At 46.7% G+C, this 15,864-nt stretch overlaps 1 protein-coding gene across 3 annotated transcripts in view; it reads left to right on the top strand.

Moving 5' to 3' along the window:
- Positions 1-7,716: 7,716 nt before the first annotated feature.
- TYK2 (tyrosine kinase 2) overlaps positions 7,717-15,864 on the top strand; it is a 61,100-nt gene continuing 52,952 nt past the window's right edge. For 2 of the 3 annotated variants that reach the window (XM_075577426.1, XM_075577424.1), the window contains exon 1: positions 7,717-7,867. The gene's annotated coding sequence lies outside the window, so the exon portion shown is untranslated. The remainder of the gene's footprint in view (positions 7,868-15,864) is intronic. The other variant, XM_075577425.1, reaches the window with a different exon arrangement.

The raw sequence follows: 15,864 nt of genomic DNA, 5'->3' as shown, positions 1-15,864 counted from the left end.
TCACTGGTCCTGATGAAGGTCCTCGTCTGCTGTAAGAATGTTATCTTTTGACGTTTGCTCTGGATCTTTCTACAAAACGTTCTGCGCTTTGTGGCGCGGAAAGGAGACAGAAGGGGGATAGGAACAGTGATAGAGAAGAAGGGACAGTCACAAGCAGATGGGACAGAAACAAGGACAGTGACCGAGACTGTAGGGGTGGAGAAGGTTGAAAACAGAAACTACCTGCTCAACCTATTCTACGCTGACAATTTTGGTGCATTAGAGGAGTGTTCTATACGTAACAAAAAGAGAGATTCCATCCAAAGAACACGAGAATAGAAAGCCCCAATTGTATGCACTCTCAACTGCCTGGGCAATAGTATATATCTAGTGAGTCTAATGGGAAAATCCCTTGAAATACACCACTTGGCGTGCAAGTCCTGCGATTTCAAAGAATTGTAGACATGTAACATATAACCTAGGGTGACCATATTCTTCCTGGGAAGAAAACGGGATATGCGTCGGGCGCTTGACGGTAATTGGCGCTTGCCAACCTCATTCATCCCCTCCTCCACTCGCCCCCGTCTCTCCCCTCTTACACATATATAACCAATGAAGCCGTTCAATATCCCACTGAGTTGCTTAACTCAATCGAACCATCTGCGATACCGCCACAGGACTTGATGCTTAACAGTGGCTCACATATAGCGCTTCTCGTGAAATGTAGATGCTCCAAGACTGTGATGGAACTAGACTACCAGGGAAAAATCTTTTGCGCAATGTCGTGGAGGCCATTATTTTAGCAGCCGGTGATAAGGGAGAAGACCTCATACCAAGAATCTCACTCATCCCGACCGACATTCCTTTCTAATGGAAACTGCTTCGGTTTCCAGAGAACCTTGGCTTTGCGATGTCAAATAGCACATCTCAAGGGCATTGACTTAAAGTAGGGGGACTGAATTTAGTAAACCCCTGTTCTGCACATTGGTAAACTTCATGTTGGAAGCTCCCGAGTGGGAACTGGAAGACCAAAAAATTGCATTTTTTTTGCGGCTGATGGAAAACCCCAAAAATATAGCTTACCCATCATGCATTAGCATAAAAATACAGGCGTTTTTCTTTTTCCATGAAGAAACTATCAAATGTAATTATCCATTCATAAATCTCAGTATTTTTTCCGTTTCTTAGCATTCTCGAGCAAAACGCCGGCTACTTTCAGCTGGTTTATATATAAAAAATGTCATGCGGGGAAAATGTTCCACGCCAAAATAAATCTGAGATACTGATACCGGTGCTCTCTACGGCTGCGGTCAGGCGGGGAGCTGGCGCTCGAGTGCCATGACGTCATGCACTCTGCTCGGCCGGGCGATTTCTGGCCAGCTAGTTGCGTGGGGGAGGGGGGGGCCGTGGTCGGGGGGCAAGGCCATAACGTCACAGAGCTTGTTCGCTCTCATTGGGCGAACCGCTCACGTGATGCATCAGCTAGCTTCTCCATTTTGGCTTTATTTTGGTTAAATAAATCATGACACGGTGTAATATGTCATGTGCTGTTGTTCATCTGAGGTTGTATTTACCTAATTGTAAGGCCTGCTAAGGAACAGATGATTGTTATTATGTCCTGATATGTAAAACCATAGAATTCAAAGAGGGTGTACTTTCCTTTTCACATGACTGTATATATATATATATATATATATATATACAGTGTTCGACAAACCTATACATTTGCTCGCCCCGGGCGAGTGGATTTAACCCCCGGGCGAGTAAATATTGGCCCAAGCAGCACACGTTTGGTACTAGGTGGCGAGTAGATTTTTTTTGTGTGGCGAGTAGATTTTTTGGTGATTTGTCAACCACTGTGTATATATATATATATATATATATAGTGACAAACGGCTTACTCCGGGGCTCCGCCGTCTGTCCGGGACTGTTAGAACACGGTCTTTTAGGGTAGGTTAAATGATGAGACGTCACGTACTGTTCCTTTAAACAGGCTATGCCTGGTTTATTCAGTCCCAGGCACTGAGACTGCCACAGTTTAAACAGAAAACAAAGCCAAACAAAAAGCTGCTCGTCTGAGCGATAACTTAAACTTAGATGTCCCTGACTCAGAGTTGGAAGTGGCTTATCCACTTCCACCAACAAAATAAGTACCTTTGCAGTCTTTAGACAAACTAACAGAATGAATGAAGCGATTTGGGAAAGAGGCTTTCTCACCCCTCTGCAGTACAGCAGCCTTCCAGGCTCTTGGGCGGGGCCCAGAGGAAACAGGAAACAGGTCTTATATACCTGAACTCTAATCAGCATGACAGGTGACAGAAAACAGGCAGCAGACAAACTGTGGAATGGAGTGCCTGTACCACGAGGCTGCCCTGTTCAGCTTAGACAGGACAGAAACTGTTCAGTATCCTGGGAGCCCTGTATATGGAGTTTATTACCAACCCCTGGTTTCTGTCACAATATATATATATATATATATATATATATATATATATATATATATATATATATATATATATATATATATATATATATATATATATATATATATATACATATATACATATATTCATACAGTATGTATATGCACACATATACATACAGAATGTATATATATATACACACACACACACACACACACAATACAAAAGGGAAATAACAGCACGTAAACAAAATCACTTGAACTAAATAAAAACTATGCTGTAAGATTCTTTCTAAATGCAGATCAAAGTCCAACCCTCCCACACTGGGGCCCTGTATATGAATTGTTCCCAAAAAAGCCTGTGCGCAAAAAAAAAGAGAATAGGGTACAACAGTGTGTGGATATTCTTACCGTGCCATTGATTTAGTGTAACCTCACGTGAGGTAGATATGCTTTGCAGGGTCAGATAGACAGGCGGCGGAACAGAGAGTCTCAGTGATTCCTAAAATAAAGGAGCAGTGCACGTGTAATACTGATATCAGATATTGTATTGCGCGGAATGAAATACACATACAAGATCGCTGAAAGTGCAAGGCAGGTACAGGGAACCGGCCAGCACGGTCTTGAACAGCATCTTCCACTGGGCGCCGTTTGTCGGACAACCTATGCCCAGGATGCTAGAAAGTGAGTTGAATTGAGGCAATTCTTATCCACACTTTCTCTCCCCCCCCCCAGCATCCCTTCCCCTCCCCACTTTTCTTTGACACTGTCCCCTGGCTTCAAACACTTATAACACCCTACCTTATCTACAGTAAATATATGTTGTTTCTTTTTTTTTTCCCCTCTCTCTACACTGTTTTAGGTATGTTCCTGATGCTGTGCAAATCCTGTGTAAAAGCCTGACTGTGGCCTTGTAGAATTGATATAAGTTAATATGTTTGAATGTAAAAAGTGTTTTTTTTTTTTTTTTTCCCTCTTAACTCTGTGCTGTTAATTGACCAAATGGAACAAGCTGACTGATTGGGGAGGGGGAGGGTCATGTGACTGCTTTTATCTGTATAATACCAACACCTTTGCTGCATTGGGCAGGAACTGCATTAGGCAGTGAGGCATTGAAAGTGAGGTTTTTAAGTGATAAATACAGTTAGACTACAGTTTGACTAGAGGTGACTGGGGACTGCATCCTTTCTGCAAACTCTTTTACTCAAGACAACAAACGGTAAGCTATTCAGATCACACTATGATCCCATGCTTGCTAACCTGCATATTTTATCCCCCCACCACTTTACAACTTATTTACTGCAGTCTCTCCCAAAACTGACTGCACAATACACTGAAACCCTGAATTGACTCTAGCATTGCAATACAGCTAAACATTTGACAAGGAACAGGCACACACCTGCTGTTTAGTCTGCTCACACTCGCTCTGCTCACAACAGCTCCTTGCAGCCCTGCCTACCTCTGGCATCATGAACCTGCTATGTATTTCAACTGTTTTCTTTCTCCTGGCCTCATGGAGATGTTACTCCCTCTATCCACTACAAACTCCTCCATCCTGGCCCACACCCAACATCACCATACACCCTGGACTACTCAAAAGCCTTGCACTATCTACTGAATGTTGGTGGAGAACTCTAAAAAGCAGCACACCAACCACTGCTCACTCTAATGGCAAACACCACAAATTTAAAACTTGCAAACAACTACCCAAATTTCTACTCATACTATTACTCTCTTTAGCAGATGATATTGAACCTAACCCAGGTCCTCCCATTTCAACTCTGTCCCTGAGAATTCCACCTTTAAATTCCAAAAAGGGCTATCTGTCGCCCATATAAACATCCGGAGCCTGCTGCCCAAACTGGACGAACTAAGGGCATGGTGCCTTACTGTATGCATAAACCCAAAGCCATCGTTCTTACAGAAACATGGCTAACCCCTAAAACCCCTGATGCACATATTGCCATTCAGGGATACTCCATTTTTAGGAGAGATAGGTCAAAGAGAGGAGGAGGGGTGTTATTTTATATTGCAGACACATTACAATTTACACTGTTAAATTGCCCACCAAGCCCACCCTCTTTTGAAACTCTAGTTGGCAAAATCTGCCTCCCCTTTTCTAAGCCCATCTTGCTCGCTGGCATCTACCTCCCCCCTAAAGCCCCTCTACAATCCCTGACTGATATCACCCAATTTCTTGGCTCCATTTCCACTCTGAATGAGAAGAGTGAGCTGCTAGTTCTTGGGGATTTCAACTTCAATTGGCTTGACCCTAAAAACCACAAAATCCAGATACAACTCAAGTCAATTAACCTATCACAACTCATTTCCCAACCCACACGGATAAACCTGAAATCGCATAACCATTCCTTGCTAGACTGGATTCTCTCCTCCAAACCCCAGCAGAATCCAATCCTCTGGCATTTTCAGTGACCATGCAATAGTGTACTGTGTAAGGAAAATTAAACCGCCCCAATCAAGCCCTAAAGTTCTCCTCACTAGAACATTTAAAAACTTTAACCCACAACAGTTTCTGGATGACCTTACCAACTGCCCATGGCACAGATTCGATTTAATTCCCGACCCCGATTCTGCGCTCGACTATTTCCAATCCGAGTTCTTAAAACTCGGCGATACCCATGCTCCACTGCGCAAAATAAGGGTACGGGGGGCCCACCTTCCTTGGGTTACAACTGACCTTATAGCACTCTACCAGTTCAGGGATGCCTTGTGGAAAAGCTACAAAGTAACTGGCACTACCAAGGATCTCAATCACTACAGATGCATGCGGAACATGTGCACAAGGCAAACAAGGCATGCAAAAGCACAATATTACTCTGACAATCTCCACCAAAATACATCAAACCCAGCTAACTTCTGGAAGGTTATCAACAATATATTCCAGCCTCCTAACCATCAACAACCAAGTAATATCACTAAGGGGGATATTACTCTGACAAACCCCACTGAAATTGCAAATGCATTCAATGATTACTTTGTGGGGTGTGCCACTAACTTATTAGCGAAACGCAGCACAATCCCCAAACATGAATCTCATCCTGGGAGTATCCCTACAGTCCCACCCCCTCCCAACACTGCCCACAATTTTCAATTTAGCCCAGTATCTGAAGAGGAGATTACACAAGCGCTCCTCAAACTAAAACTAAGCAGCCAATGTGGACCCGACTTACTACAATCTAGGTTCCTACGACTTGGTGCCCCAGCCATTGCCAAACCAATTGCGTCCATAGTAAACTCTATCATGTCTGCAGGCCATATCCCTAAGACCTGGAAAACTGCCAGAGTTGTCCCAATCTTCAAAAGTGGGGACAAAAACACTGTCTCAAACTACAGGCCAATCTCACTTCTCCCAATTCTATCCAAAGTTATGGAAAAATGTGTCCACTCCCAATTAAGCGATTTCTACACCAAGACAAATTTCCCTAGCCAATTCCAGTCTGGGTTTCGTCCCAAACACTCCACCGTAACTACCCTGCTAAAAGTTTGCAATGAAATCCAGAGTGGAATGGAACGGGGACAACTCACTGGTGCAGTATTCCTAGATTTTGCAAAGGCTTTTGACACAGTTGATCATGTTATCCTGCTTAACAAACTCCAGAGCTCTGGGATAGGGAAACATGCTTTAAACTGGTTTCAGTCCTACCTATCAGGAAGATCCCAACATGTGTCCATCTCAGGCTCTAACTCCAACCCCCTGGATATCACCTGTGGTGTCCCACTAGGCTCTGTTCTGGGGCCCCTACTCTTCTCAGTGTTCATTAATGATCTTCCCACAGCTTGTAAGGAAGCCTCAATACACATGTATGCAGATGACACAATCCTATATGCACACAGCTATAGCCTCTCTGACCTTCAACACATACTTCAGTCTGACTTTTTGAGACTCGAAAACTGGATTTCCCAAAACAAACTGTTTTTAAACACTGACAAGACTGTAACAATGGTATTTGGGACCAAGACTAAATTTGTAAAGCTTCCAGTGACTGAGCTCCTGATTAGAACCAACGCTAACACCACCCTAATACCTGTCACTAGTTTTAAATATCTGGGCTTATGGTTTGACTCCCACTTAACATTCGGGATGCACATTGATACCCTGACAACCAAGACCTATGCCAAACTAGGGGTACTTTACAGGAACAAATCCTCCCTAAGTCTCCTGGTCAGAAAGCGTATTGCACAGCAGATGCTAATGCCAATTATTGACTATGGAGACATAGTATATGGCTCGGCTCCTCAAACCCACCTTAGCAAACTTGACACCCTCTACAATTCAATTTGTCGTTTTGTTCTCCAATGTAACTACAACACACATCACTGCGAAATGCGCAAAGAACTAGATTGGTCATCACTAGAGTCTAGGCGCAAAGTTCACCTTTCCTGTCTCACCCTCAAATACTTTCTGGGCAAGCTACCCAGCTACCTGAACAAGCTCCTCACCCCTACCACATGCAGCACCTATCACCTGAGATCAGACTCCAAAAGACTATTCATGGTCCCAAGGCTCAACAAAGTATCCGGCCGTTCCTCCTTCTCCTTCCGTGCACCCCAAAACTGGAACAACCTACCAGAGACTCTCATATCCACCACCAGCTTAAGTTCTTTCAAATCTAAGGCTGTCTCACACTTTAATCTGGTCTGTAACTGTTTCATACGCTCATAATATATATTTTCTTTAACTGTGCACGCAATGTCTTGTATATAATGTATACCCTGTTCATTTATGTGAGGATATATGTTAGAATATTGTGTGAATAGTAGGAAGAGATGTCTAGCCAGATACAACAACCACAACCTATATGATCTAATTCATGTATATACCTGAGATAATAATTACAGAGATGACGCTAAGACTAATTTTGTCTATACGCATTTAAGTAATACATTTAATTATCGAATACTACGTATAATTAATTATACCTTCCTACAGGAAAAGGACAGGTATATAAATAGATATGAAGTTATACTGGAAATTGTTGTGGATGTCTGTTAGGAGGAAATTAATCTTAACATCATCTCTGTGATTATTATGTTAGGTATATAATATATGAATTAACACACACACACACACACACACACACACACACACACACACACACACACACACACACACACACACACACACACACACACACACACACACACACACACACACACACACACACACACACACACACACACACACACACACACACACACACACACACACACACACACACACACACACACACACACACCCCTCCCCCTCTCTCTCTGCGGGTGCCCAATGAGCGGGCTGGCTTTTGACGGAAGTGGGCGGAGACTGCGCGCCCGGGCCCCGCCCAGGTAAGGGCAGGTGACGTCACGCCCCCCCTGCTCGCAGCTGGCGGTGTCGGACACAGGGTGGGATACCCGGGGGAAAGGCACAGAGACTAGGCACGCGGGGGTCATGTGACCCGCGGTAAGGTGAGTGAGTGCGGTACGCGGGGGTCATGTGACAGAGGGGCACGAGGGATCATGTGACCTGGAGGAAGGTGGGGGAGAGAGAGGGTCGTGAGGGGGTCATGTGACAGAGAGGGGCACGCGAGGGTCATGTGACCAGCCCTCCCCTAATTACCCTATCCCTGTCTTATTTATCCCACCCTCCCCCTAATTACCCTATCCCCTTATTTACCCCCCCCTAATTACCTTATCCCCCTCTTATTTATCCCACTCCTCCCCCTAATTACCCTATCCCCCTCTTATTTATCCCACCCTCCCCTAATTACCCGATCCCCCTCTTATTTAGCCCCCTAATTACCCTATCCCCTTCTTATTTATCCCACCCTCCCCCAAATTACCCTATCCCTCTCTTATTTATCCCACCCCTCCCCCAAATCACCCTATCCCTCTCTTATTTATCCCACCCCTCCCCCAAATTACCCTATCCCTCTCTTATTTACCCCACCCACCTCTTATTTATCCCACCTAATTACCCTATCCCCCTCTTATATATCCCACCCCTCCCCCAAATTACCCTATCCCTCTCTTATTTATCCCACCTACCCACCTCTTATTTATCCCACCTCTTATTTATCCCACCTAATTACCCTATCCCCCTCTTATTTATCCCACCCCTCCCCCTAATTACCCTATCCCTCTCTTATTTATCCCACCCCTCACCCTAATTACCCTATCCCCTCTTATTTATCCCACCCCTCCCCTAATTACCCTATCCCTCCCCCTAATTACCCTATCCCTCACTTATTTATCCCACCCCTCCCCCAAATTACCCGATCCCTCTCTTATTTATCCCACCCTTCCCCCTCCCCCTAATTACCCTATCTCCTCTTATTTATCCCACCCCTCCCCCTAATTACCCTATCCCCTCTTATTTATCCCACCCATCCACCTAATTACCCTATCCCCCTCTTATTTATCCCACCTAATTACCCTATCCCCTTCTTATTTATCCCACCCCTCCCCCTAATTACCCCATCCCCTCTTATTTATCCCACACTCCCCCTAATTACCCTATCCCCTTCTTATTTATCCCACCCCTCCCCCTAATTACCCTATCCCCTCTTATTTATCCCACACTCCCCCTAATTACCCTCTCCCCTCTTATTTATCCCACACTCCCCCTAATTACCCTATCCCCCTCTTATTTATCCCCCCTAATTACCCTATCCCCCTCTTATTTATCTCCCCTAATTACCCTATCCCCCTACCCTATCCCCCTCTTATTTATCCCCCCTAATTACCCTATCCCCCTCTTATTTATCCCCCCTAATTACCCTATCCCCCTCTTATTTATCCCCCCTAATTACCCTATCCCCCTACCCCCCTCTTATTTATCCCCCCTAATTACCCTATCCCCCTCTTATTTATCCCAACCCTCCCCCTAATTACCCCATCCCCTCTTATTTAGCCCACCCTCCCCCTAATTACCCTATCCCCTCTTATTTATCCCACACTCCCCCTAATTACCCTATCCCCTCTTATTTATCCCCCCTAATTACCCTATCCCCCTCTTATTTATCCCCCCTAATTACCCTATCCCCCTCTTATTTAGCCCACCCTCCCCCTAATTACCCTATCCCCTCTTATTTATCCCACCCTTCCCCTCCCCCTAATTATCCTATCCCTCTCTTATTTATCCCACCCCTCCCCCTAATTATCCTATCCCCCTCTTATTTATCCCAACCCTCCCCCTAATTACCCTATCCTCCTCTTATTTATCCCCCCTAATTACCCTATCCCTCTCTTATTTATCCCCCGTAATTACCCTATCCCCCTCTTATTTAGCCCACCCTCCTCCTAATTACCCTAGCCTCTCTTATTTATCCCACCCCTCCCCCTAATTATCCTATCCCCCTCTTATTTATCCCAACCCTCCCCCTAATTACCCTATCCCCCTCTTATTTATCCCCCCTAATTACCCTATCCCCCTCTTATTTAGCCCCCTAATTACCCAATCCGCTTCTTATTTATCCCACACTCCCCCTAATTACCCTATCCCCCTCTTATTTATCCCCCCTAATTACCCTATCCCCCTCTTATTTAGCCCCCTAATTACCCAATCCGCTTCTTATTTATCCCACCCCCCTAATTACCCGATCCCCCTTTTATTTATCTCACCCCTCCCCCTAATTACCCTATCCCCCTCTTATTTAGCCCCCTAATTACCCTATCCCCCTCTTATTTAGCCCCCTAATTACCCTATCCCCCTCTTATTTATCCCCCGCGCGTCAATTATAATTGCCTGTGCTAGCCAGGCGTTTATATACTTGGGACGCGCCCGCACGGCCGTGAGCGGTGGCGCGGCAGACCAGGGAATTTACAAGCAAATTGTATTTTCGCGCTGCTGCCACTCCGCGAACCAATCACAGCGCGGCCTAATGCTGTGACATCAGTCACGCCCCCAACCGCGCGCGTCACCGCTTGCAGCCTACAAACTAAACGCGCACGTGCAACGCCGGGTTGCACACCCGCATGCGCAGCAGCAACCACTATAAAACAAGCCTTGGGCTGCGTCCACGCAAAATAGACAAGACACCCGGCGCTCATGCTTGGAGAGCTGATGACGTCGCCGCTCCCACGCATGAGTGCGGTCAGCGCCAGCGGGGCCGCAGCCTAAAACATGTGAAGGCGCTCACAGCTGTGTATGAGCTGTCTTGAGAGTCTTGCGTCTGCTTCTTTTTCCTTTGGATTGTTTCTTGTGGTGTTATTGGAGAGAAAGAGAGAGCGAGAATGGAGAGAGAGAGAGAGCGAGAATGGAGAGAGAGAGAGAGAGCAAGAATGAACAGAGAGCGCGAGAGAATGAAGAGAGAGAGCGAGAGAATGAAGAGAGCGAGAGAATGAAGAGAGCGAGAGAATGAAGAGAGCGAGAGAATGAAGAGAGCGAGAGAGTGAAGAGAGAGAGCGAGAGAATGAAGAGAGAGAGCGAGAGAATGAAGATAGAGAGAGAGAGAGAGCAAGAATGGAGAGAGAGCAAGAATGGAGAGAGAGAGCAAGAATGGAGAGAGAGAGCAAGAATGGAGAGAGAGAGCAAGAATGGAGAGAGAGAGCAAGAATGGAGAGAGAGAGCAAGAATGAAGAGAGAGAGAGAGAGAGAGCAAGAATGAAGAGAGAGAGAGAGCAAGAATGAAGAGAGAGCAAGCAAGAATGAAGAGAGAGCAAGAATGAAGAGAGAGAGAGAGAATGATGAGAGAGAGTGATATGAGAGAGAGAGAGAGAGAGAGAGAGAGAGAATGACGAGAGAGAGAGAGCTATAGATAGATAATGTATACATAATTGGAGTCTTTTGGTGAGCAGACTGTTTGTCAGTCGTACAAGCCGCAGAGAAACCCTCCTCTCTGCTCCGTCCTGCGTCGGTGACGTAATCATGAGTGCGACAGATAAACAGAAGTAACTAAAAGCTGTAATTCAGTGTTCCCGGAGAAAAGGGGGAACGCAGCACTTTCTTCAGCCAGAGACAAATAAGTAAAAGAACAACTGAAGGAAGATTGGATATTTCCATGGAAACCGATTAAACTGATACATTGTTTCAATATATATATATATATATATATATACATACATACATACAGGGCTCGACAACCTAGGGAAAAACCCACTCAACCCCCCCCCCCCCCCACGACTCTTACCGGCGGCAGGGTCCGGCGGCGTGGTGTGCTGTGATCTCCGTCCTCCCCTGCAAATTGTTCTCTTTCCCCTGCTGGTCCTGAAAAAATGGCATTTGACGCCTCGTTGCCATGGCAATGGGACGCCGTGATGTCACGGCATCACGCAACGTGACGTCACGACGTGATGTAGCGTCCAGTTACCGCCGGACCCCCCCCCCGCCCCCTCCCCTCGCAGGTAAGCAATCAACAGTGGCCAAAATGCACTCGTCCGTGGCAACCGGGCAAGTGCATTTGTCGAGCCTTGTATATGTATATCTATATCTATCCTATCTATTTAGATGTAGGGGTATCTGTACCGTGTTAGCCGAGCACAAATAAAAGCATTTCGGCAGCCACAGAAAGGTATAGAGCAGGCCTGCACAACTTGTAAAGCGAGAAGGGCCGAACTGCTCCAAGGAAAACAGATTCGGCCTGCACGGGTAAAATCATCATATCTCCCCCAGCACCTCTCATCATCATCCTCAGTTCTCCTCCAGCACCCCTCATCAATCTCTCCCAGCACCCCTCATCATCCTCATATCTGCCCCAGCACCCCATCATCCTCATATCTCCTCCAGCACCCCTCATCAATCTCTCCCAGCACCACTCATCATCCTCATATCTCCCCCAGCACCCCTCATCATCCTCATATCTCCCCCAGCACTCATCATCTTCATATATCTCCCCCAGCACCCCTCATCCTCATATCTCCCCATGCACCCCTCATCATCCACCTTTGCGAAACTCACCCTCTATCTCACACCCCACCACACACATCCCACCCCCTGCACCTCACCCCCCCTGCACCTCACCCCCTGCACCTCACCTCACTCTCCCCCCTGCATCTCACATCACATCCCTGCACCTCACATCACCCCCTGCACCTCACCTCACATCACCCCACTACACCTCCCCCCCTGCACCTCACTTCACTCTCCCCCTGCACCTCACATTACCCCACTACACCTCCCCCCTGCAACTCATTTCACCCACTCCCCTACACCTCACCTCCCCCCCCGCACCTCACATCAATCCCCTGCACCTCACCTCACATCACTCTCCCCCCTGCACCTCACCTCACATCACCCCACTACACCTCCCCCCTGCACCTCACCCCCCCTGCATCTCACTCACTCTCCTGCACTTCACCTCCCCCCCGCACCTCACATCACTCCCCTTCACCTCACTCACTCCCCTTCACCTCACTCACTCCCCTGCACCTCACCTCCCCCCCCTGCACCTCACCTCCCCCCCCTTGACCTCACATCACTCCCCTGCACCTCCCCTCCCCCCCTTGCACCTCACCTCCCCACCCCTCACGGAGCCGGCAGGACTAGCACACTCGTGCAGTCCTCAGAGCAGGCTCGAGGGGGAGAGCGGGCTCCCGGGCGGGAGAGGAGGGGGAGAGCGGCTTGCGGCCGGGAGAGATGGGGAGGCTCGTGGCCGGGAGAGGAGGTGGGGCTCGTGGCTTGCGGCCGGTAGAGGAGGGGGGGGGGATAGCAGCTCGCGGGCGGGAGAGGCGGCTCGGGAGGGAGGAGGACGGGGAAAGCCGCCGCGGGCCGCACAAGCCTGGTATAGAGTATTTGAGAATAAATGTCACTTTTTCCTTTATTTATATATATGTGTGTGTGTGTGTATATATATATATATATATATCGACAAACCTATACATTTGCTCGCCCCGGTCGAGTGGATTTAACATCGTGGCGAGCTCCTATTGGCCCAAGAAGCATACGTTTGGTACTAGGTGGCGAGTAGATTTTTGGGTGATTTGTCAACCACTGTGTATATATATATACTAGCTGAGAGCCCCGGCGTTGCCCGGGATGTTTGTGGTGTGGGGGTGGCATTTGGGTGGGGAGTGGTCAACGCGGCCCATGGCGGTGTGCGGTGGTACTGCTGCTGTGGCTGTGCTGATGGTGATTGTATCGGTGTGCTGATTTGGGAGGGTTTGGTGCTGATGTGGGGGTGCGGATGTGGGTGTGCCGATGGGGGAGGTGGAAAGGTGCCAATGTGTGGGTGCTGATGGTGTTGATGGGGGCTGGGAATGGTGGGGAGCCGAGAATGCCAGTGTGCTGGGGGGGGCATGGGATACCGGTGTGCTGATGTGGTGGTGCTGGGGATAGTGTGTGTGTGTGTGTATACATGTTTGATTGTGTGTGTATACATGTTTGTGTGTATACATTGTATGTGTGTGTATGTCTACGTGTGTGTGTGTGTGTATACATGTGTGTATACATGTTTGTGTGTGTATACATGTGTGTGTGTGTGTGTATACATGTATGTGTGTGTGTATACATGTGTGTGTGTGTATACACATGTGTGTGTGTATACACATGTGTGTGTGTATACACATGTGTGTGTGTATACACGTGTGTGTGTGTGTGTATACACGTGTGTGTGTGTGTGTGTGTGTGTGTATACACGTGTGTGTGTGTGTGTGTATACACGTGTGTGTGTGTATACACGTGTGTGTGTGTATACACGTGTGTGTGTATACACGTGTGTGTGTGTGTATACACGTGTGTGTGTATACACGTGTGTGTGTGTGTATACACGTGTGTGTGTGTATACACGTGTGTGTATACACGTGTGTGTGTGTATACACGTGTGTGTATACACGTGTGTGTGTGTATACACGTGTGTGTGTATACACGTGTGTGTGTGTGTGTGTGTGTGTATACACGTGTGTGTGTATACACGTGTGTGTGTGTGTGTGTGTGTGTATACACGTGTGTGTATACACGTGTGTGTGTGTGTGTGTGTGTATACACGTGTGTGTATACATTGTGTGTGTGTGTGTGTGTATGACTCCATGTGTGTGTGCGTGTCTACGTGTGTGTGCGTGTCTACGTGTGTTTACGTGTGTCTGCGTGTCTACGTGTGCCTGCGTGTATAGGTGTCTGCGTGTATACGTGTGTCAACGTGTGCCTGTGTGTATACGTGTGTCTACGTGTGTGTGTATACGTGTGTGTGTGTGTGTCTACGTGTGTGTGTGTGTATACGTGTGCCTATTTGTGTGTGTGTGTGTGTGTGTGTACACGCGTGTGTGTGTACGTGTGTATACGTGTGTGTGTATACATGTGTATACGTGTGTTTGCTGTGTGTATACGTGTGTCTGCTGTGTGTATACGTGTGTCTGCTGTGTGTATACGTGTGTCTGCTGTGTGTATACGTGTCTGCTGTGTGTATACGTGTGTCTGCTGTGTGTATACGTGTGTCTGCTGTGTGTATACGTGTGTCTGCTGTGTGTATACGTGTGTCTGCTGTGTGTGTGTGTGTGTGTGTGTGTGTGTGTGTGTGTGTGTGTGTGTGTGTGTGTACGGAGGGATCAGGCTGGAGATGAAGGAAGGTGTGTGTGGGGGGGGGGGGGGAGCTGCCTGGGTATATCAGGTGCGAGCCGAGGGGGAAGAGAGTGGCAGTTGGGTGACGTCACACACAGCAATCTGATTGGCCAGAGGCTGAGGACCAATCAGATTCACCGCAGATAGCACTAACCTCACTAACCATTCGATTTTATATATTAAGATGAGCATACAGCTATATTTGCATATTTGCTTTCCTGTGGAGGGTTTTTGTCACTTTTTTTACTCACCATAACTTAACTCAGTATTATGTTTTATATATATATATATATATATATATATATATATATATATATATATATGAAAAAGTGAAATTTATTGACTCCCCACTGGGACTGAATCGTTGAGTCAATAAATGTCACTTGTTTGCATATAGGAGTGCCTGTCCCTTTTTTCCATTTTCTGTATCTTTTTGGACAGTAGGCACCCTACCTTTACCTTTCATTTTTGTTTTGTGCGTGCCCTGTTTATATATATAAATATATTTATTTATATATATATATTTATTCATAAAATGTGTTACCAGGAAGTAATACACTGAGAGTTACCTCTCGTTTTCACGTATGTCCTGGGCACAGAGCTAAGACAAATAATACATGGTTACAAATACAGTTACATAAATGAGCAGGGTACACATGAACAGTATATATATATATATATATACACACACACGTGAATGGGCTCACAAGCGATATCTTTATTTGCTATATGCTATACGGTGGAGGGTTTTTCGCCACCCTTTTCACCCACCATAACTTATCTAATGTGTGGGTGAAACCTGCCCAGCCTTAAATGGCAAAGCCGGCACAACCAGCCTCACACTGAGACCCAAAAGGTCGAAACGGCTGTCTGGGGGTAGGTTTACTGGCTATGCATCAAAACCCAGGCTGTGCTGATAAGCTGTGTAATGCAGCGAGCATAAGCTTATAAGGGTGCCATGTACAAATGGATT

The sequence above is a fragment of the Ascaphus truei genome, chromosome 20 (assembly GCF_040206685.1).
Source record: "Ascaphus truei isolate aAscTru1 chromosome 20, aAscTru1.hap1, whole genome shotgun sequence".
In the NCBI taxonomy this organism is placed as follows: Eukaryota; Metazoa; Chordata; class Amphibia; order Anura; family Ascaphidae; genus Ascaphus; species Ascaphus truei.
Note: the sequence above shows the minus strand (reverse complement) of the source record. Positions and strands in the feature narration are given on the sequence as shown.